Below are 18,541 nucleotides of genomic sequence, written 5' to 3'. Positions count from 1 at the left end.
ACCCCCAGCCCCCCCCACACACATGGCCCCCAGCCCCCCCCACACACTTGACCCCCAGCCCCCCCACACACACACAGTTGACCCCCACCCCCCCCCACACACACACTTGACCCCCAGCCCCCCCACACACACACAAGACCCCCTGACCCCCACACCTGTGACCCCCTATACACATGGCCCCGACTCCCAGCCCCCCACACCTGGCCCCCAGCCCCCCCAAACACATGACACCCAGCCTCACACATGACCCCGAGACCCCCACACACCTGACTCCCATCCTCCAGACATACGTGCCCCCTACATACATGACCTCCTGACTCCCCCACACCCCGTCACAAACCTGACCCCACCTCCCAGACACACATGACCCCCTACACACATGACCACTGACCCTCGACACATTGGACCACCATCTGCCCCCACACACGTGACCCCCCAGCCCCCACACACCTGACCCTCTGACCTCCACACTCCTGACCACTACCCCAGACACACGTGACCCCCTACACACATGACCCACTGTCATTCCACACACCTAACCCCCAGACCCCCCACACACGCCTGACCCCCAGACAGCCCACACACCTGACCCTCAGCCCCCACAAGCCTAACCCATGCCCCCACACACCTGACCCCAGCCCCCGCACACCTGACCCCTAGGCCCTACAAACCTGACCCCCAACCGCCCCCACACACATGACCCCCTACACATGACCCCCCACACACCTGACTCCATCTGCCCCCATACACGTGACCCCCTGCACACATGAACACTTGAGCCCTGACCCCCTGACCCCCAGCCCCCAAACACCTGACCCCCCACCCCCCCACACACATGACCCCCTGCACACATGATCCCCTGAACACTCACACACATGACCCCCACCCCACCCCACAAACGTGACCCCGTAGACACCTGACCCCACCTTCCAGACACACGTGGCCCCCTACACACATGACCCACTGACCCTGAAACACCTGACCCCCACCCGTGCCCACACACGTGCCCCCATACACACATGACCCCCTGACACCCAGCCCCCACACACACCTGACCTCCAGCCCCCAAACACCTGACACCCAGCCCCCCACACACACCTGACCTCCAGCCCCCAAACACCTGACACCCTGACCCCCAGTCCCCCACACACGTCCAGATTAGTATCTAAAATGTGATTGAAATCACCCGCACCCAAAAAATGGGAATCTTAAATTATGTTACCATCAATGTCAGGTCATTAATGAATTTGGGCTGATCATAATTAGGGCAATGACAATTTAATAAAATGATTTTGACTTGGTCAGGAAGGCCCCTGACAAAGATAAATCGACCATTTAAAAAAAAATCAGATTTGACTTCTTCTGATGAGAATTGCAACACCTCTCGAGTTGGAAGTGAAGGAGAAATTCAATACATTGCCGACCCATCCGGATTTCAGTTGTTCATGAGTTGAGAATAGAAGGTGAGTTTCTTGTCCAAAAGCTACATCTTGGGGGCGTGGCTACGTTCTGCAGCTGGGGCTCACCGGCAGTCTCTCTGTTTTTTATTGTTTTTGTCTATTGTTATCTTTAAATGTACGTTTTGATCTATTTTTAACTCTGTTTATGTGGGGAGGGGGGGTGGGGGAAACCTTTTTTTCCAATCTCCTCCTCAAAGGAGATGCGACCTTTACCGTGTCGTATGTCCGTTCGCGCTACGGCCTAACACCGTGGAGTCGGCGGCCTCCAGCTGGGATCGACCTTGAAGACTCCGGTCGCAGGGCCTGGACTTACCATCTCGGAGGCTTCGGCCGTGGGCCCTGCAGAACGCAACATCAGGAGTTCGCAGGTCCCTGGCTGGCGACCGGCTTTCGGGAGCTCCAGCCGTAGCAGCTTCGACCGCCCCGAAGCACAAGGTTTGATTGACCCGCTCGCCGGCCCTTCATCGCCCTGCGTGGCCTGGCCGCGGCACGTTACATCGCCCGGTGGGGGCTCAGGACCTTCATCGGCCTGCTCGGCTCGGCCCTGGGACTTTCCATCGCCCGGTGGGGGGTTCAAAAGTTGGGAGCTTCGATCGCCTTGTGGCACCACGGGAGAAGAATGAGGAGGAGATAAGACTTTTCTTTGCCTTCCATCACAGTGAGGGTGTGCCTGGAGCAATCACTGTGATGGCTGTTTGTGTTAAAATTGTAATTGTGTGTCTTGTGTTCGTTATTGTCTACTGCCAGACCCTGACGTGAGAGGACGCTGGCGCTATTTGTTCGCCGCTTCTCCGTCAGGACAGTTCGGCTGTTTGTTTTTATGTCTTGACTGTTTTGTAAAGCGTCTTTGAGCACTTGGAAAAGCGCTATATAAAATAAATGTTTATTATTATTATTATTATATTATTATCTACTTTGTGTTTATTCATGATATTTTCCGTTTCACCAAACCCCCCCATTCCTTTGACATTGTAAGTTATAAAGTTATATTTAGCTGAGTGCAAGACTGGCAAAGATAAGGATAGAGAAAAAAGGAAACAAAACCAGAAAACAAAACATAAAACACACAAGAGCATCCCACACCCTCCCACCCACCCATTTGATACCTCCTGAGTGCTTCCTACCCGGTGCACTAAAGGGATGCAACATATCAGAAGGAATGACATGCTCTCCTATGATTTATGAAATAATTTAAGGAGATTAAGTATTATTAATACCATTTTACTTTAAACTGTAATAAAAAGCAAAACCTCCCATCCCTTACTCCCCCAAGCTGGTTTACTCCCATCCCCTACTCCACCAAGCTGACAACCTCCCATCCCTTACCATCGACAGCTGGCTTTCACCCATCTCTTAATCCCTAAGTTGGCTTCCTCCCATCCCTTACTCCCTAAGTTGGCTTCCTCCCATCCCTTACTCCAACAAGCTGGCCACCTCCCATCCCTTACTCCTCAAGCTGGCTACCTCTTTTCCCTTACTCCCCAAACTGGCTACCTCCAGTCCCTTATTCCCCCAAGCTGGCTCTCTCCCATCACTTACTTCCCCAAATTGGCTACCTCTTACTGCCATCTAGCTGGCTACCTCCCATCCCTTACAGCCCCCAAATGGCTACCTCCCATCCCCTACTCCCCCAAGCTGTTTTCCTCCCATTCCCCTAACTCCCCAAGCTGACAGCATCCCGTCACTTACTCCCCCAAGTTGGCTACTTCCAATCCCTTACTCCTCCATTCCCCTTACACCCTCAAGCTGGCTACCTCCCATCCCTTACTCCTCAAAGCTGGCTTCCTCGCATTCCCTTACTCGCCAAAGCTGGTTTCCCCCATTCCCCTTAATCTCCCAAGCTGGCTACTTCCCGTTCCCCTTACACCCCCAAGACATCTTCATCCCATTCTGCTTACTCTTCCAAGCTTGCTACCTCCCAACCCCTTACTCCCCAAAGTATTATTAATGCCATTTTATTTTAAACTGTAATAAAAAGCAAAACCTCCCATCCCTTACTCCCCCAAGCTGGTTTACTCCCATCCCCTACTCCACCAAGCTGACAACCTCCCATCCCTTACCATCGACAGCTGGCTTTCTCCCATCTCTTACTCCCTAAGCTGGCTTCCTCCCATTCCTTACTCCAACAAGGTGGCCACCTCTCTTCCCTTACTCCCCAAACTGGCTACCTCCAGTCCCTTATTCCCCCAAGCTGGCTATCTCCCATCACTTACTCCCCCAAATTGGCTACCTCTTACTGCCATCTAGCTGGCTACCTCCCATCCCTTACAGCCCCCAAATGGCTACCTCCCATCCCCTACTCCCCCAAGCTGTTTTCCTCCCATTCCCCTAACTCCCCAAGCTGACAGCATCCCGTCACTTACTCCCCCAAGTTGGCTACTTCCAATCCCTTACTCCTCCATTCCCCTTACTCCCTCAAGCTGGCTACCTCCCATCCCTTACTCCTCAAAGCTGGCTTCCTCGCATTCCCTTACTCACCAAAGCTGGCTACCTCCCGTTCCCCTTACTCCCCCAAGACATCTTCATCCCATTCCGCTTACTCTTCCAAGCTTGCTACCTCCCAGCCCCTTACTCCCCCAAGCTGGCTAACTACAGTCCCTTACTCCCCCAAGGGGTACTTCACATCCCTTACTCCCCCTAGATGCCCACTTCCCAACCCTTACTCCCCAAGCTCTCTTACTCCCATCGCCATTACTCCCCCAAGCTGGCTAACTGCTATCCTTTACTCCCCCAAGGTGGCCACCTCTCATCCCCTTAATCTCCGAAGCCAGCTACCTCCCAATCCACTTAGTCCCCCAAGATGGCTGCCTCTCATCCCTTAACCACTGAAGTACTTTGCTGCGAGGCTGCTCCAGCTCAACAACCACTCCACTCCGCCATGCATCTCTGCCATCATCAACCACGGACTTCTACGACGACCCAAATACATCCACAGAGGCTCCGGTCACAAGTTTGTCTACTCCCAGACCGGTCACTCCATCCCTACACTCTGGTCAGCTGATCGGACTTCCACTCGTCCATTACATCATCACAACAACGCACACGAGCGTGCCCCCTGTCTACAAGCCCTGGCTAAATCACCCATGTCCATCCACACCATACAAAGCAACATGAAGCTCACTCTGCTCAACATCCGGTCCCTCAACAATAAAAGCCTCATTCTAAATGACTTCATCCTGGAAAATAAACTGGACTTCCTCTGTCTGACAGAAACCTGGCAACAACCTCTGGATTACCTCTCACTCAACCTCACTACACCCAACGGATACTCCTACATCAATAAACCACGCTCGGAAGGCCGAGGTGGTGGGATTGCCGTAATTCACCGACAGGACTTCAAGATCAACCTCATCTCCATCTCATCTGCTCCGTCATTTGAACACCTGGCTTTCAAACTCTCTGGCCACACAAAATTAGTCATGGCAGTTGTCTACCGCCCTCCCAAACCACACCCATCATTCCTTTCTGACTTCTCTGACTTTCTGACCCAGTTCTGTTCTCTCTCCCCCTCAATCCTCCTCCTCGTGTGATTTCAACATCCACATGGACTCCACTGACTCCACAATAACCGCTGACTTCACTGAAATACTCAACTGCTTTAACCTCACTCAACATGTAAATTTTCCCACCCATAACCGTGGGCACATTCTGGACCTTGTCTGCTCCACTGGACTAAATCTACATCACCTCTCTGGCTCCGACCCCACCCTCTCTGATCACTTAGCCATCACAATGCCGTCAACATTCCCACCCCAGCTCCAAAGCAAAAACGCAAAATAAACTTCCGCAAGCTGAACTCTGTTTCACCTACCTCGCTCTCATCCTCCCTCTCTGAAATAATGTCCGCCTCTCCCTTCGTTGACCTCCACAGCCCCTCTGACCTCACTGACTACTACAACCGCACTCTCTCCTCCTGCCTCGACCAGCTTGCACCTATAAAAACCAAAACAGTTTCCTTCACCCACTCTGCTCCCTGGTTTACCCCTGAACTCCGCGTGATGAAAACTCATGCCCGTCAACTTGAAAGACTCCGCAACAAAACAGGTCTCACAATTCACTCCCAAGCCTACAAAGACCACATACAGCACTATAGAGATGCCCTCTCCCATGCCCACTCCACCTACTACTCTCAAATAATTCACTCTGGCTCCGGAAACCCCAAAACACTCTTCTCTACAATAAACAAACTCCTCAGCCCCCTGGACACCATCTCCCAATCATTCACAGTTGACAAATGCACCACTTTCCTTTCATTCTTCCAAAGCAAAATAGACATCTACAGCACCTTAACCACCAACGCACCTGCTCCCCCTCAAACCACCTGCCCCCCCTTATCCTGTCAGCCCCTGCCTCAGTTCTCCCCAATCTCCACCACCGACCTCTCTGACCTCTTCACAGGAATAAAAACTGCCACCTGCTCTCTGGACCCCATCCCCTCCAGCTTTGTCAAGGCCTGCCTTCCTGCTCTCTCTCCACTTATCACTGCAACAATAAACTCCTCCCTGTCCACTGGCATCGTCCCGCCATCCCTCAAAATCGCTGCTGTCACCCCCATTCTGAAAAAACCTGGTCTAAACCCTGACACCCCAAACAACTTCAGACCAATCTCCAACCTACCCTTTCTGTCCAAAGTTTTGGAACGTGCTGTAGCTTCCCAACTAAAATACCACCTCTCTACCAATAACCTGTATGAAACTTTCCAATCTGGATTCCGCTCAAACCACTGTACTGAAACTGCGCTCCTCAAAATCACAAACGACATTCTCCTCTCCTCCGACGCTGGCAACCTCAACATCCTCATCCTACTTGACCTCAGCGCCGCCTTTGACACCATAAATCACTCCATTCTCCTCACCCGACTTGAAACCTCCCTTAACATCACCGGCACAGCCCTATCCTGGTTTAAATCTTACCTCTCTGACAGACACCAGTTCATCTCCATTAACAACTGTAAATCCCCCACCGCTCCCCTCCCCCAAGGTGTCCCCCAAGGCTCAGTCCTTGGCCCCCTCCTCTTCATCCTCTACCTGTTCCCCCTTGGTCAATTAATCCGCCGTCATGGTCTCAACTTCCACTGCTACGCCGATGATATCCAGCTCCTCATCTCCACCAAGTCAATCTCCTCCACCACACACTCTACACTGACAAACTGCATTACTGAAATCAAATCTTGGCTTCAATCAAACTTCCTCAAACTCAATTGCAACAAATCTGAAATCATCATCATTGGTCCAAAAATGCTCACCAAATCCACCCAAAACTTCATCCTCAACATTGATGGTCTCCCAGTATCCACCTCACCTCACATCCGGAATCTTGGAATCATCCTTGATCAAACCCTCTCCTTCGACAAACACATCAAACACATCACAAAGACAGCCTTCTTCCACCTCAAAAACATTGCCCGTCTCCGTCCATCCCTCTCCTCCACAGCTGCAGAAACCCTCATCCACGCCTTCATCACCTCCCGTCTGGACTACTGCAACAGCCTCCTCTATGGCGCACCCTCAAAAATCATCAATAAACTTCAGTACATTCAAAACTCCGCTGCCCGTCTACTCACACACACCTCGATCCGTGACCATATCACCCCCGTCCTTTATAAACTCCACTGGCTCCCCATCCCCCAGAGAATCCAGTACAAAATCCTCCTCATAACCTACAAAGCCCTCCATAACCTGGCCCCATCCTACCTGACCGACCTCCTCCACAGGCACACTCCCACCTGCACCCTCCGCTCTGCCGCTGCCAATCTCCTATCCCCCCACATCCGGACTAAACTCAGATCCTGGGGGGACAGGGCTTTCTCCATCGCTGCTCCCACCCTATGGAACTCACTACCCCAAACCGTTAGAGACTCCCCCACACTCACCACATTCAAAACATCGCTGAAGTCTCACCTGTTCAGTACTGCCTTCAACCACTGAAGGTCACCTCACCTACTGTGTCCTTTCTCTGTTCATTTATTTATTTACTTATTTATCTATTTATTAATTTCCCTATGTTCTCAAAATCTCTGTAAAGCGTCTTTGAGTATATGAAAAGCGCTATATAAATAAAATGTATTATTATTATTATTATTATTAACCCCACAAGCTGGCTACGTCCCATTCCTTAGTCCTCCAAGATGCCTACCTCCCATCCCTTACTCTCCGACGCTGGCTATCTCCCATCACATTACTCCCCCGAGCTGGCTTTCTTCCATCCCTTACCCCCCAAAGCTGGCAACTCCCATGCCCCTAACTCCCCAAGATATCTTCATCCCATTCCGCTTACTCTCCAAAGCTTGCGTCCTCTCAGCCGCTTACTCCCCCAAGCTGGGTAACTCCCTTCCCTTACTCCCACAAAGGGGTTATGTCCCATCCCTTACTCCCGGAAACTGCCCATGTCCCATCCGTTACTCCCCCAAGCTGTCAACCTCCAATCATTTACTCATCCTGCCTGGCAATCTCCTTACGCCCCTAAGCTGGCTCCCTCCCCTTTGCCTTACTCCCCAAGCTGGCGATCTCCCGTTCCCCCTACTCCTCCAAGATATCTTCATCCGCTTACTCTCCCAAGCCCCAAGCTTGCAACCTCCCATTCCCCTTATTCCCCCAAGCTGGCTATCTCCCGTTCCCCTTGCCCCTGAAGCTGTCTTCCTCGCATTCCCCTTACTCCCACAAGCTGGATACCTTCCAGTCCACTTATCCCCCAAGCTGCATACGTCCCATCCCTTACAAGCTGGGGAGCTTCCATTCCTTACTCCCCCAACTGGCTTCCTCCCATCCTTTTCTCCCCCAATATGGCTACCTCCCATCCCTTACTCCCCCGAGCTGGCTACATCCCAACCCTCACTGCCCCAAACTGGCTACCTGCCATCCCCATTATTCCCCAAATCTGGCTTGCTCCCATTCCCCTTACTCCCCAAGCTGGCTACATCCCAACTCTCACTGCCCCAAACTGGCTACCTCCCATCCCTAACTACCCGAGGCTGGCAAACTCCCATCCCTTACTCCCCCAAGCTGGCTACCGGCCATCCCTTTTACTCACCCATGCTGGCTACCGGCCATCCCTTTTACTCCACAAAGCTGTCTTCCTCCCATGCCCCTTTGTCCCCCAAGCTGGCTGTCACTCATTCCCCTTACTGCCCCAAGCTGTCTTCCTCCCATTCCTTTTACTCCCCCAAGCTGGCAACTTCCCACTCTCCTTATTCACCCAAGCTGGCTACCTCCCATGCCTTTCTCCCCAAAGCTGGCTTACTGCCATTCTTTACTCCCCCAAGCAGACAACCTCCCATCTCTTCCTCTCCCAAGCTTGCTTCCTCCCATGTCTTATTCTCCCAAGCTGGCTTACTCCCATTATTACCCTTACTCCCGCAAGTTGGCTGGCTCCCATTCCCCTTATTCCCACAAGCTGGATGCATTCCACCCCTTACACCCCCACGCTGGCTTACTCCCATACCTTACTCCCCAAAGCTGGCTACCTCCCATCCCTTCCACCCCCAAGTTTGCACCCTCCAATCCCTTAATTCCCCAAGACGTCTTACACCAACCCCTTACACCCCAAGCTTGCTATCTCCCATCCCACTTACTCCATCAAGCTGGCTTTCTCCCAGTCCCCTTACTCACCCAAGCTGGCTACCTCACATTCCCCTTACTCCCCCAAGCTGGCTTCCTCTCAACTCCCTTACTCCCCCAAGTTGGCTACCTCCCATCCCTTACCCCCCCCCCCCCCCCACGCTGGCTTCCTCCGATTCCCCTTACTTCCTCAAGCTGGCAGGTTGTCCTTCCCACGAATGCGATGAGCTAGCGCCCCCATTCCCCTTACTACCCCAAGCTGGTTGGCACCGATTCCCCATTACCCCAAAGCTGGCTTCCTCGCAGTCCCCTTACGTCCCAACCTGGCTGCGTCGCTGTCCCCTTATTCGCCCATGCTGCCTGTCCTCCATTCCCCGTATTTCCCCAAGCTGACTTCCTCCCGTTCCCATTACTTCCCCATCTCCCCGAGGCTGGCCTCCTGCCAATCCCCTTAATCCCCACCACTAAGCTGGCTCCCTCCCATCTCACAACCGAAAGCTGGCTTTTTTTCCCATCCCTTACTCGCCAAGCTTGCTTCCTCCCATACCTTACTCCCCCAAGCTGGCCACCTTCCATCTCAGATCCCATAACCTCCCCCAAGTTCAGTACCTCCCATTCCTTCCACCCCCACGATGGCTTTCTCCCATTCCAGCTTACTCCCCCAAGCTGGTTACCTCCCATCCCTTACCCCCTAACCTGGCTACCTCCCTTCCCCTTACCAAGCTAAACTGGCTACCTCCAGACCCTTACTCCCCGTAAGCTGTCTCTGTCCCATCCCTTACTCCCCCAAGCTAGATTCCTCCCATCCCCCTCACTCCCCCAAACTGGCTACCTTGCATTGTTTACTCCCCCAAACTGGCTACTTCCCATCCCAGCTGGCTAATACACCCCAGCTGGCTAACTTCCATCTGCTACTCCCCAAATCTGGATACATCCCATTCCCCTTTCTCCCCCAAGCTGGCAGCATCCCATCACTTACTCCCCAAGCTGGCTACTTCCCATCCCTTACTCCCCCACGCTGGATTCCCTCATTTTCCATACTCCCTCCTGCTGGCTATCTCCCATCCCTTGCTCCCCAAGCTGGCTATCGCTCATCCTCCTTACTCCCCAAAGCCGGGTTCCCCCCATTCCCTCATTCCCCAAGCTGGCTACCACCCGTTCCCCTTACTCCCCTAAGATATTTTCATCCTATTTCGCTTATTCTCCCAGCTCGCGTCCTCCCAGCCCCTTACTCCCGCAAGCTGGCTAACTCCCGCCCCTTACTCCCCCATGGGGGCTACCTCCCATCCCTTACTCCCCCAAGCTGGCCACGTCCCATTCGTTAATCCCCCAAGCTGCCCATCTCCAATCCCTTGATCTCCCAAACTGGCTTACTTCCATCCCTTCCGCCTCCAAGCTGGCAACGTCCCAACCCTTACTCCCCCAAACTGGCTTCCTCCCATTCTCCTACTCCCCCATACCTCTCTTTCACCTTAAACCCCCTCGAGCTGGCTTCCTCCCATTCCTCTTACTCCCCCAAATCCGGCTACCTCCCAATCCATTTAATCCCCCCAGCTGGCTATCTCCCATCCATTACTCCCCCAACCTGGATACCTCCCATTCCCGTCACTCCCCCAAGCTGGCAGTATCCCTTCACTTACTCCCCATGTTAGCTACTTCCCATCCCTTACTCCCCCCGTGCTGGATTTTACCCCTTTCTCCTTACGCCCTCAATCTGTATATATCCCATCACTTACACCCCCAAGCTGGCAACATCTCATCCCCTTACTCACCAAAGCAGGCTTCCCCCCATTTCCATTATTCCCCAAAGCTGGCTTCTCCACATTCCCCTTACTCCCCAAAGCTGTCTACTCCCATTCCTCTTATTCCCCCAGTTGGCTATCTCCCATTCCCTTAACTCCTCCAAGATAGCTTCATCCCATTCCGGTTACTCTCCTAAGCTTGCTATTTCCCAGCCCAATTATCCCCCATGCTGGCTAACTCCGCCCTTCACTCCCCAATGGGGCTACATCCCATCTCTTACTCGCCCAAGCAGGCTTACTCCCATTCATTACTCCCCGAAGATAGGTACTTCCCATTCCGCTTACTCCCCCCACGTTGTATTCCTCCCGTCCCTTACTCCCCCAAGCTGGCTTCCTGCGATTCCCCTTACTCCCCCATGCTTTCCAGGCTGAGCAAGCTCCTCCCATTCCCCTTACTCCCCCAAGCTGGTTGGCTCCGATTCCCCTTACCCTCTCAAGCTTTCTTCTTCCCATTCCCTTTACACCACAAGCTGGCTACCTCGCTGTCACCTTATTCGCCCATGCTGCCTGTCCCCCATTGCCCCTATTCCTCCTGTTCCCATTACTCCCCCATCTCCCTTATTCCCCTTGGCTGGCTGCCTCCCATTCCCCTTAATCCCCACCAACAAGCTGGCTCCCTCCGATTCATTACAACCGAAAGCTGGCGTTCTCCAATCCCTTACTCGCCAAGCTTTCGTCCTCCCATACCTTACTCCCACAAGCTAGCTTCCTCACATTCCCCTTACTCCCACAAGTGGATAACTCCCATCCCATACTCCCCCAAGCTGGGAACTGCCCATCGCCTTTTCTCCCCCAAGCTGGCTTCCTTCCATGGCCCTTATACCCCCCAAACTGTCTATCCTCCGCAACATCTCATCCCCTTACTCACCAAAGCAGGCTTCCCCCCATTTCCCTTACTCCCCAAAGCTGGCTTCTCCACATTCTCCTTACTCCCCAAAGCTGGCTTCTCCCCATTCACCTTACTCCCCAAAGCTGTCTTCTACCATTCCTCTTATTCCCCCAAGTTGGCTATCTCCCATTCCCTAACTCCTCCAAGATAGCTTCATCCCATTCCGGTTACTCTCCTAAGCTTGCTATTTCCCAGCCCAATTATCCCCCATGCTGGCTAACTTCGCTCTTCACTCCCCAATGGGGCTACATCCCATCTTTACTCGCCCAAGCTGGCCATGCCCCATTCGTTACTCCCCCAAGCTGCCCACCTCCAATCCCTTGTTCCCCCAAGCTGGCTTCCTTCCATCTCTTCCACCTCCAAGCTGGCTACATCCCAACCCTTACTCCCCCAAGCTGGCTTCCTCCCATTCGCCTACTCCCCATAACTGGCAATCTCCCTTTTCCCTTACTCCCCCAAGCTGGCTTCCTCCCATTCCTCTTTCGCCACCAAATTCCGCTACCTCCCAATCCCCTTAATTCCCCAAGCTGGCTACCTCCCATCCCTTACTCCCACAAGCTGGCTACGTCCCATCCCTTACTGCCCCAAGATGCTTACTTCCCACCCCTTACTTCCCAAGATGGTTTCCTCCCACGACGTACTCCCCCAAGCAGGCTTACTCCCATCCCTTACTCCCCGAAGTTGAGTACTTCCCATTCCGCTTACTCCCCCCACGTTGTATTCCTCCCGTCCCTTACTGTCCCAAGCTGGCTTCCTGCGATTCCCCTTACTCCCCCAAGCTTTCCAGGCTGAGCAAGCGCCTCCCATTCCTCTTAATCCCCATCCCCCAGAGAATCCAGTACAAAATCCTCCTCATAACCTACAAAGCCCTCCATAACCTGGCCCCATCCTACCTGACCGACCTCCTCCACAGGCACACTCCCACCTGCACCCTCCGCTCTGCTGCTGCCAATCTCCTATCCCCCCCACATCCGGACAAAACTCAGATCCTGGGGGGACAGGGCTTTCTCCATCGCTGCTCCCACCCGATGGAACTCACTACCCCAAACCGTTAGAGACTCCTCCACACTCACCACATTCAAAACATCACTGAAGTCTCACCTGTTCAGTACTGCCTTCAACCACTGACGGTCACCTCACTTTCTGTCTCCTTTCTCTGTTCGTTTACTTATTTACTTATTTATCTATTTATTCATTTCCCTATCTATCTATCTATCTATCTATCTATCTATCTATCTATCTATCTATCTATCTATCTATCTATCTATCTATCTATCTATCTATCTATCTATCTATCTATCTATCTATCTATCTATCTATCTATCTCTATCTATCTATATACTATTAAAACTCAGATCTTGTTTATATATATTTTTTGGGTTTGACCTGAATATACCGTATATTTATACGTAACAGCGATTGCGGCAAAACGACGGACCGTAGCACGACGGTTTTCACACCGCCTCAATCGCCAATCTCGCGCTCGCTCGGCCGTGATATTTTCATTTAATTTGGTCGCGTGTTTTTTAAGTTACAGAGGTTTTAAAGCGCTGCCCCCCCCTTTTTCAGGGGGGCGCTGCGGTGCAGATTTAGTTTTCAGCTTGTGGCTTGTGACGGCTACATTTGTTTCCAAAAGTTTCCAGAAAAGGATTTAGTTTTCAGTTTTCAGCTTGTGACGGCTACATTGTTTCGAAAAGCTTCCAAGTAGTCTTTTTTGTTATTGCAAGTCAAGTCAAGTCAGTTTTATTTGTATAGCACATTTAAAAACAACCCACCTTGACCAAAGTGCTGCACATCTGATTAGGAAAAAAAAAAAAAGAAGGCTATAGTGGTCACTTGACATACACAGATCAGGAGGACGGGCCCAACGGGCACACTTGGAGAGTAAGAGTGGGGCTGGGGGAGGAGAGAATGGGGGGTGTGGGGACGGGCCCAACCGAATATACCGTATATTTATACGTAACAGCGATTGCGGCAAAACGGCGGACCGTAGCACGACGGTTTTCGCACCGCCTCAATCGCCAATCTCGCGCTCGCTCGGCCGTGATATTTTCATTTAATTTGGTCGCGTGTTTTTTAAGTTACAGAGGTTTTAAAGCGCTGCCCCCCCCCCTTTTTCAGGGGGGCGCTGCGGTGCAGATTTAGTTTTCAGCTTGTGGCTTGTGACGGCTACATTTGTTTCCAAAAGCTTCCAGTTTTCAGCTTGTGACGGCTACATTGTTTCGAAAAGCTTCCACGTAGTCTTTTTTCTTATTGCAAGTCAAGTCAAGTCAAGTCAGTTTTATTTGTATAGCACATTTAAAAACAACCCACGTTGACCAAAGTGCTGCACATCTGATTAGGAAAAAAAAAAAAAGAAGGCTATAGTGGTCACTTGACATACACAGATCAGGAGGACGGGCCCAACGGGCACACTTGGAGAGTAAGAGTGGGGCTGGGGGAGGAGAGAATGGGGGGTGTGGGGACGGGCCCAACGGGCCCTCTTTTCTAGTATACTATTAAAACTCAGATCTTGTTTATATATATTTTTTGGGTTTGACCTGAATATACTGTATATTTATACGTAACAGCGATTGCAGCAAAACGGCAGACCGTAGCACGATGGTTTTCGCACCGCCTCAATCGCCAATCTCACGCTCGCTCGGCCGTGATATTTTCATTTAATTTGGTCGCGTGTTTTTTAAGTTACAGAGGTTTTAAAGCGCTGCCCCCCCCCCTTTTTCAGGGGGGCGCTGCGGTGCAGATTTACTTTTCAGCTTGTGGCTTGTGACGGCTACATTTGTTTCCAAAAGTTTCCAGAAAAGGATTTAGTTTTCAGCTTGTGACGGCTACATTGTTTCGAAAAGCTTCCAAGTATTCTTTTTTCTTATTGCAAGTCAAGTCAAGTCAGTTTTATTTGTATAGCACATTTAAAAACAACCCACCTTGACCAAAGTGCTGCACATCTGATTAGGAAAAAAAAAAAAAGAAGGCTATAGTGGTCACTTGACATACACAGATCAGGAGGACGGGCCCAACGGGCACACTTGGAGAGTAAGAGTGGGGCTGGGGGAGGAGAGAATGGGGGGTGTGGGGACGGGCCCAACCGAATATACCGTATATTTATACGTAACAGCGATTGCGGCAAAACGGCGGACCGTAGCACGACGGTTTTCGCACCGCCTCAATCGCCAATCTCGCGCTCGCTCGGCCGTGATATTTTCATTTAATTTGGTCGCGTGTTTTTTAAGTTACAGAGGTTTTAAAGCGCTGCCCCCCCCCCCTTTTTCAGGGGGGCGCTGCGGTGCAGATTTAGTTTTCAGCTTGTGGCTTGTGACGGCTACATTTGTTTCCAAAAGCTTCCAGTTTTCAGCTTGTGACGGCTACATTGTTTCGAAAAGCTTCCACGTAGTCTTTTTTCTTATTGCAAGTCAAGTCAAGTCAAGTCAGTTTTATTTGTATAGCACATTTAAAAACAACCCACGTTGACCAAAGTGCTGCACATCTGATTAGGAAAAAAAAAAAAAGAAGGCTATAGTGGTCACTTGACATACACAGATCAGGAGGACGGGCCCAACGGGCACACTTGGAGAGTAAGAGTGGGGCTGGGGGAGGAGAGAATGGGGGGTGTGGGGACGGGCCCAACGGGCCCTCTTTTCTAGTATACTATTAAAACTCAGATCTTGTTTATATATATTTTTTGGGTTTGACCTGAATATACTGTATATTTATACGTAACAGCGATTGCAGCAAAACGGCAGACCGTAGCACGATGGTTTTCGCACCGCCTCAATCGCCAATCTCACGCTCGCTCGGCCGTGATATTTTCATTTAATTTGGTCGCGTGTTTTTTAAGTTACAGAGGTTTTAAAGCGCTGCCCCCCCCCTTTTTCAGGGGGGCGCTGCGGTGCAGATTTAGTTTTCAGCTTGTGGCTTGTGACGGCTACATTTGTTTCCAAAAGTTTCCAGAAAAGGATTTAGTTTTCAGCTTGTGACGGCTACATTGTTTCGAAAAGCTTCCAAGTATTCTTTTTTCTTATTGCAAGTCAAGTCAAGTCAAGTCAAGTCAGTTTTATTTGTATAGCACATTTAAAAACAACCCACGTTGACCAAAGTGCTGCACATCTGATTAGGAAAAAAAAAAAAAAGACAGTTATAGTGGTCACTTGACAGACAGAAAAGGATTTAGTTTTCAGCTTGTGACAGCTACATTGTTTCGAAAAGTTTCCAAAAAAGCACTGATTGTTTTGTTATTGCAAGTCAAGTCAAGTCAAGTCAATTATATTTTGTATAGCACATTTAAAAACAACCCATGTTGACCAAAGTGCTGCACATCTGATTAGGAAAAAAAAAAAAAGAAGGCTATAGTGGTCACTTGACATACACAGATCAGGAGGACGGGCCCAACGGGCACACTTGGAGAGTAAGAGTGGGGCTGGGGGAGGAGAGAATGGGGGGTGTGGGGACGGGCCCAACGGGCCCTCTTTTCTAGTCTATATACTATTAAAACTCAGATCTTGTTTATATTTTTTTTTTGGGTTTGACCTGAATATACCGTATATTTATACGTAACAGCGATTGCGGCAAAACGGCGGACCGTAGCACGACGGTTTTCGCACCGCCTCAATCGCCAATCTCGCGCTCGCTCGGCCGTGATATTTTCATTTAATTTGGTCGCGTGTTTTTTAAGTTACAGAGGTTTTAAAGCGCTGCCCCCCCCCTTTTTCAGGGGGGCGCTGCGGTGCAGATTTAGTTTTCAGCTTGTGGCTTGTGACGGCTACATTTGTTTCCAAAAGTTTCCAGAAAAGGATTTAGTTTTCAGTTTTCAGCTTGTGACGGCTACATTGTTTCGAAAAGCTTCCAAGTAGTCTTTTTTGTTATTGCAAGTCAAGTCAAGTCAAGTCAAGTCAGTTTTATTTGTATAGCACATTTAAAAACAACCCACCTTGACCAAAGTGCTGCACATCTGATTAGGAAAAAAAAAAAAAGAAGGCTATAGTGGTCACTTGACATACACAGATCAGGAGGACGGGCCCAACGGGCACACTTGGAGAATAAGAGTGGGGCTGGGGGAGGAGAGAATGGGGGGTGTGGGGACGGGCCCAACCGAATATACCGTATATTTATACGTAACAGCGATTGTGGCAAAACGGCGGACCGTAGCACGACGGTTTTCGCACCGCCTCAATCGCCAATCTCGCGCTCGCTCGGCCGTGATATTTTCATTTAATTTGGTCGCGTGTTTTTTAAGTTACAGAGGTTTTAAAGCGCTGCCCCCCCCCCCTTTTTCAGGGGGGCGCTGCGGTGCAGATTTAGTTTTCAGCTTGTGGCTTGTGACGGCTACATTTGTTTCCAAAAGCTTCCAGTTTTCAGCTTGTGACGGCTACATTGTTTCGAAAAGCTTCCACGTAGTCTTTTTTCTTATTGCAAGTCAAGTCAAGTCAAGTCAGTTTTATTTGTATAGCACATTTAAAAACAACCCACGTTGACCAAAGTGCTGCACATCTGATTAGGAAAAAAAAAAAAAGAAGGCTATAGTGGTCACTTGACATACACAGATCAGGAGGACGGGCCCAACGGGCACACTTGGAGAGTAAGAGTGGGGCTGGGGGAGGAGAGAATGGGGGGTGTGGGGATGGGCCCAACGGGCCCTCTTTTCTAGTATACTATTAAAACTCAGATCTTGTTTATATATATTTTCTGGGTTTGACCTGAATATACCATATATTTATACGTAACAGCGATTGCGGCAAAACGACGGACCGTAGCACGACGGTTTTCGCACCGCCTCAATCGCCAATCTCGCGCTCGCTCGGCCGTGATATTTTCATTTAATTTGGTCGCGTGTTTTTTAAGTTACAGAGGTTTTAAAGCGCTGCCCCCCCCCCCCCCCTTTTTCAGGGGGGCGCTGCGGTGCAGATTTAGTTTTCAGCTTGTGGCTTGTGACGGCTACATTTGTTTCCAAAAGCTTCCAGTTTTCAGCTTGTGACGGCTACATTGTTTCGAAAAGCTTCCAAGTAGTCTTTTTTCTTATTGCAAGTCAAGTCAAGTCAAGTCAGTTTTATTTGTATAGCACATTTAAAAACAACCCACGTTGACCAAAGTGCTGCACATCTGATTAGGAAAAAAAAAAAAAAGAAGGCTATAGTGGTCACTTGACATACACAGATCAGGAGGACGGGCCGAACGGGCACACTTGGAGAGTAAGAGTGGGGCTGGGGGAGGAGAGAATGGGGGGTGTGGGGACGGGCCCAACGGGCCCTCTTTTCTAGTGTTCTCTAAATCTCTGTAAAGCGTCTTTGAGTATATGAAAAGCGCTATATAAATAAAATGCATTATTAATCCCCCAAGCTGGTTGGCACCTATTCCCCTTACCCCCTCAAGCTTGCTTCTTCCCATTCCCTTTACACCACAAGCTGGCTACCTCGCTGTCACCTTATTTGCCCATGCTGCCTGTCCCCCATTGCCCCTATTCCTCCCGTCCCCATTTCCCTCTCTCCCCTGGGCTGGCGGCCTCCCATTCCCTTTAATCCCCACCACCAATCTGGCTACCTCCCATCTCCCTTACTCCCCCAAGTTGGCTTCCTCCCATCCCTTACTCCCCCAAGTTGGCTTCCTCCCATCCCTTACTCCCCCAAGTTGGCTTCCTCCCATCCCTTACTCCCCCAAGTTGGCTTCCTCCCATCCCCATTATACAAGCAATCTGGCTACCTCCCATCTCTCTTACTCCCCCAAGTTGGCTTCCTCCCATCCCTTACTCCCGCAAGCTGGCTTCCTCCAATTCCCCTTACTCACCCAAGCTGCCTACCTTCCACCTTAGATCCCTTAACCTCCCCCAAGTACACTACCTCCCTT

This window comes from Rhinoraja longicauda, unplaced genomic scaffold (assembly GCF_053455715.1).
Source record: "Rhinoraja longicauda isolate Sanriku21f unplaced genomic scaffold, sRhiLon1.1 Scf000045, whole genome shotgun sequence".
Lineage (NCBI taxonomy): Eukaryota > Metazoa > Chordata > Chondrichthyes > Rajiformes > Arhynchobatidae > Rhinoraja > Rhinoraja longicauda.
Note: the sequence above shows the minus strand (reverse complement) of the source record.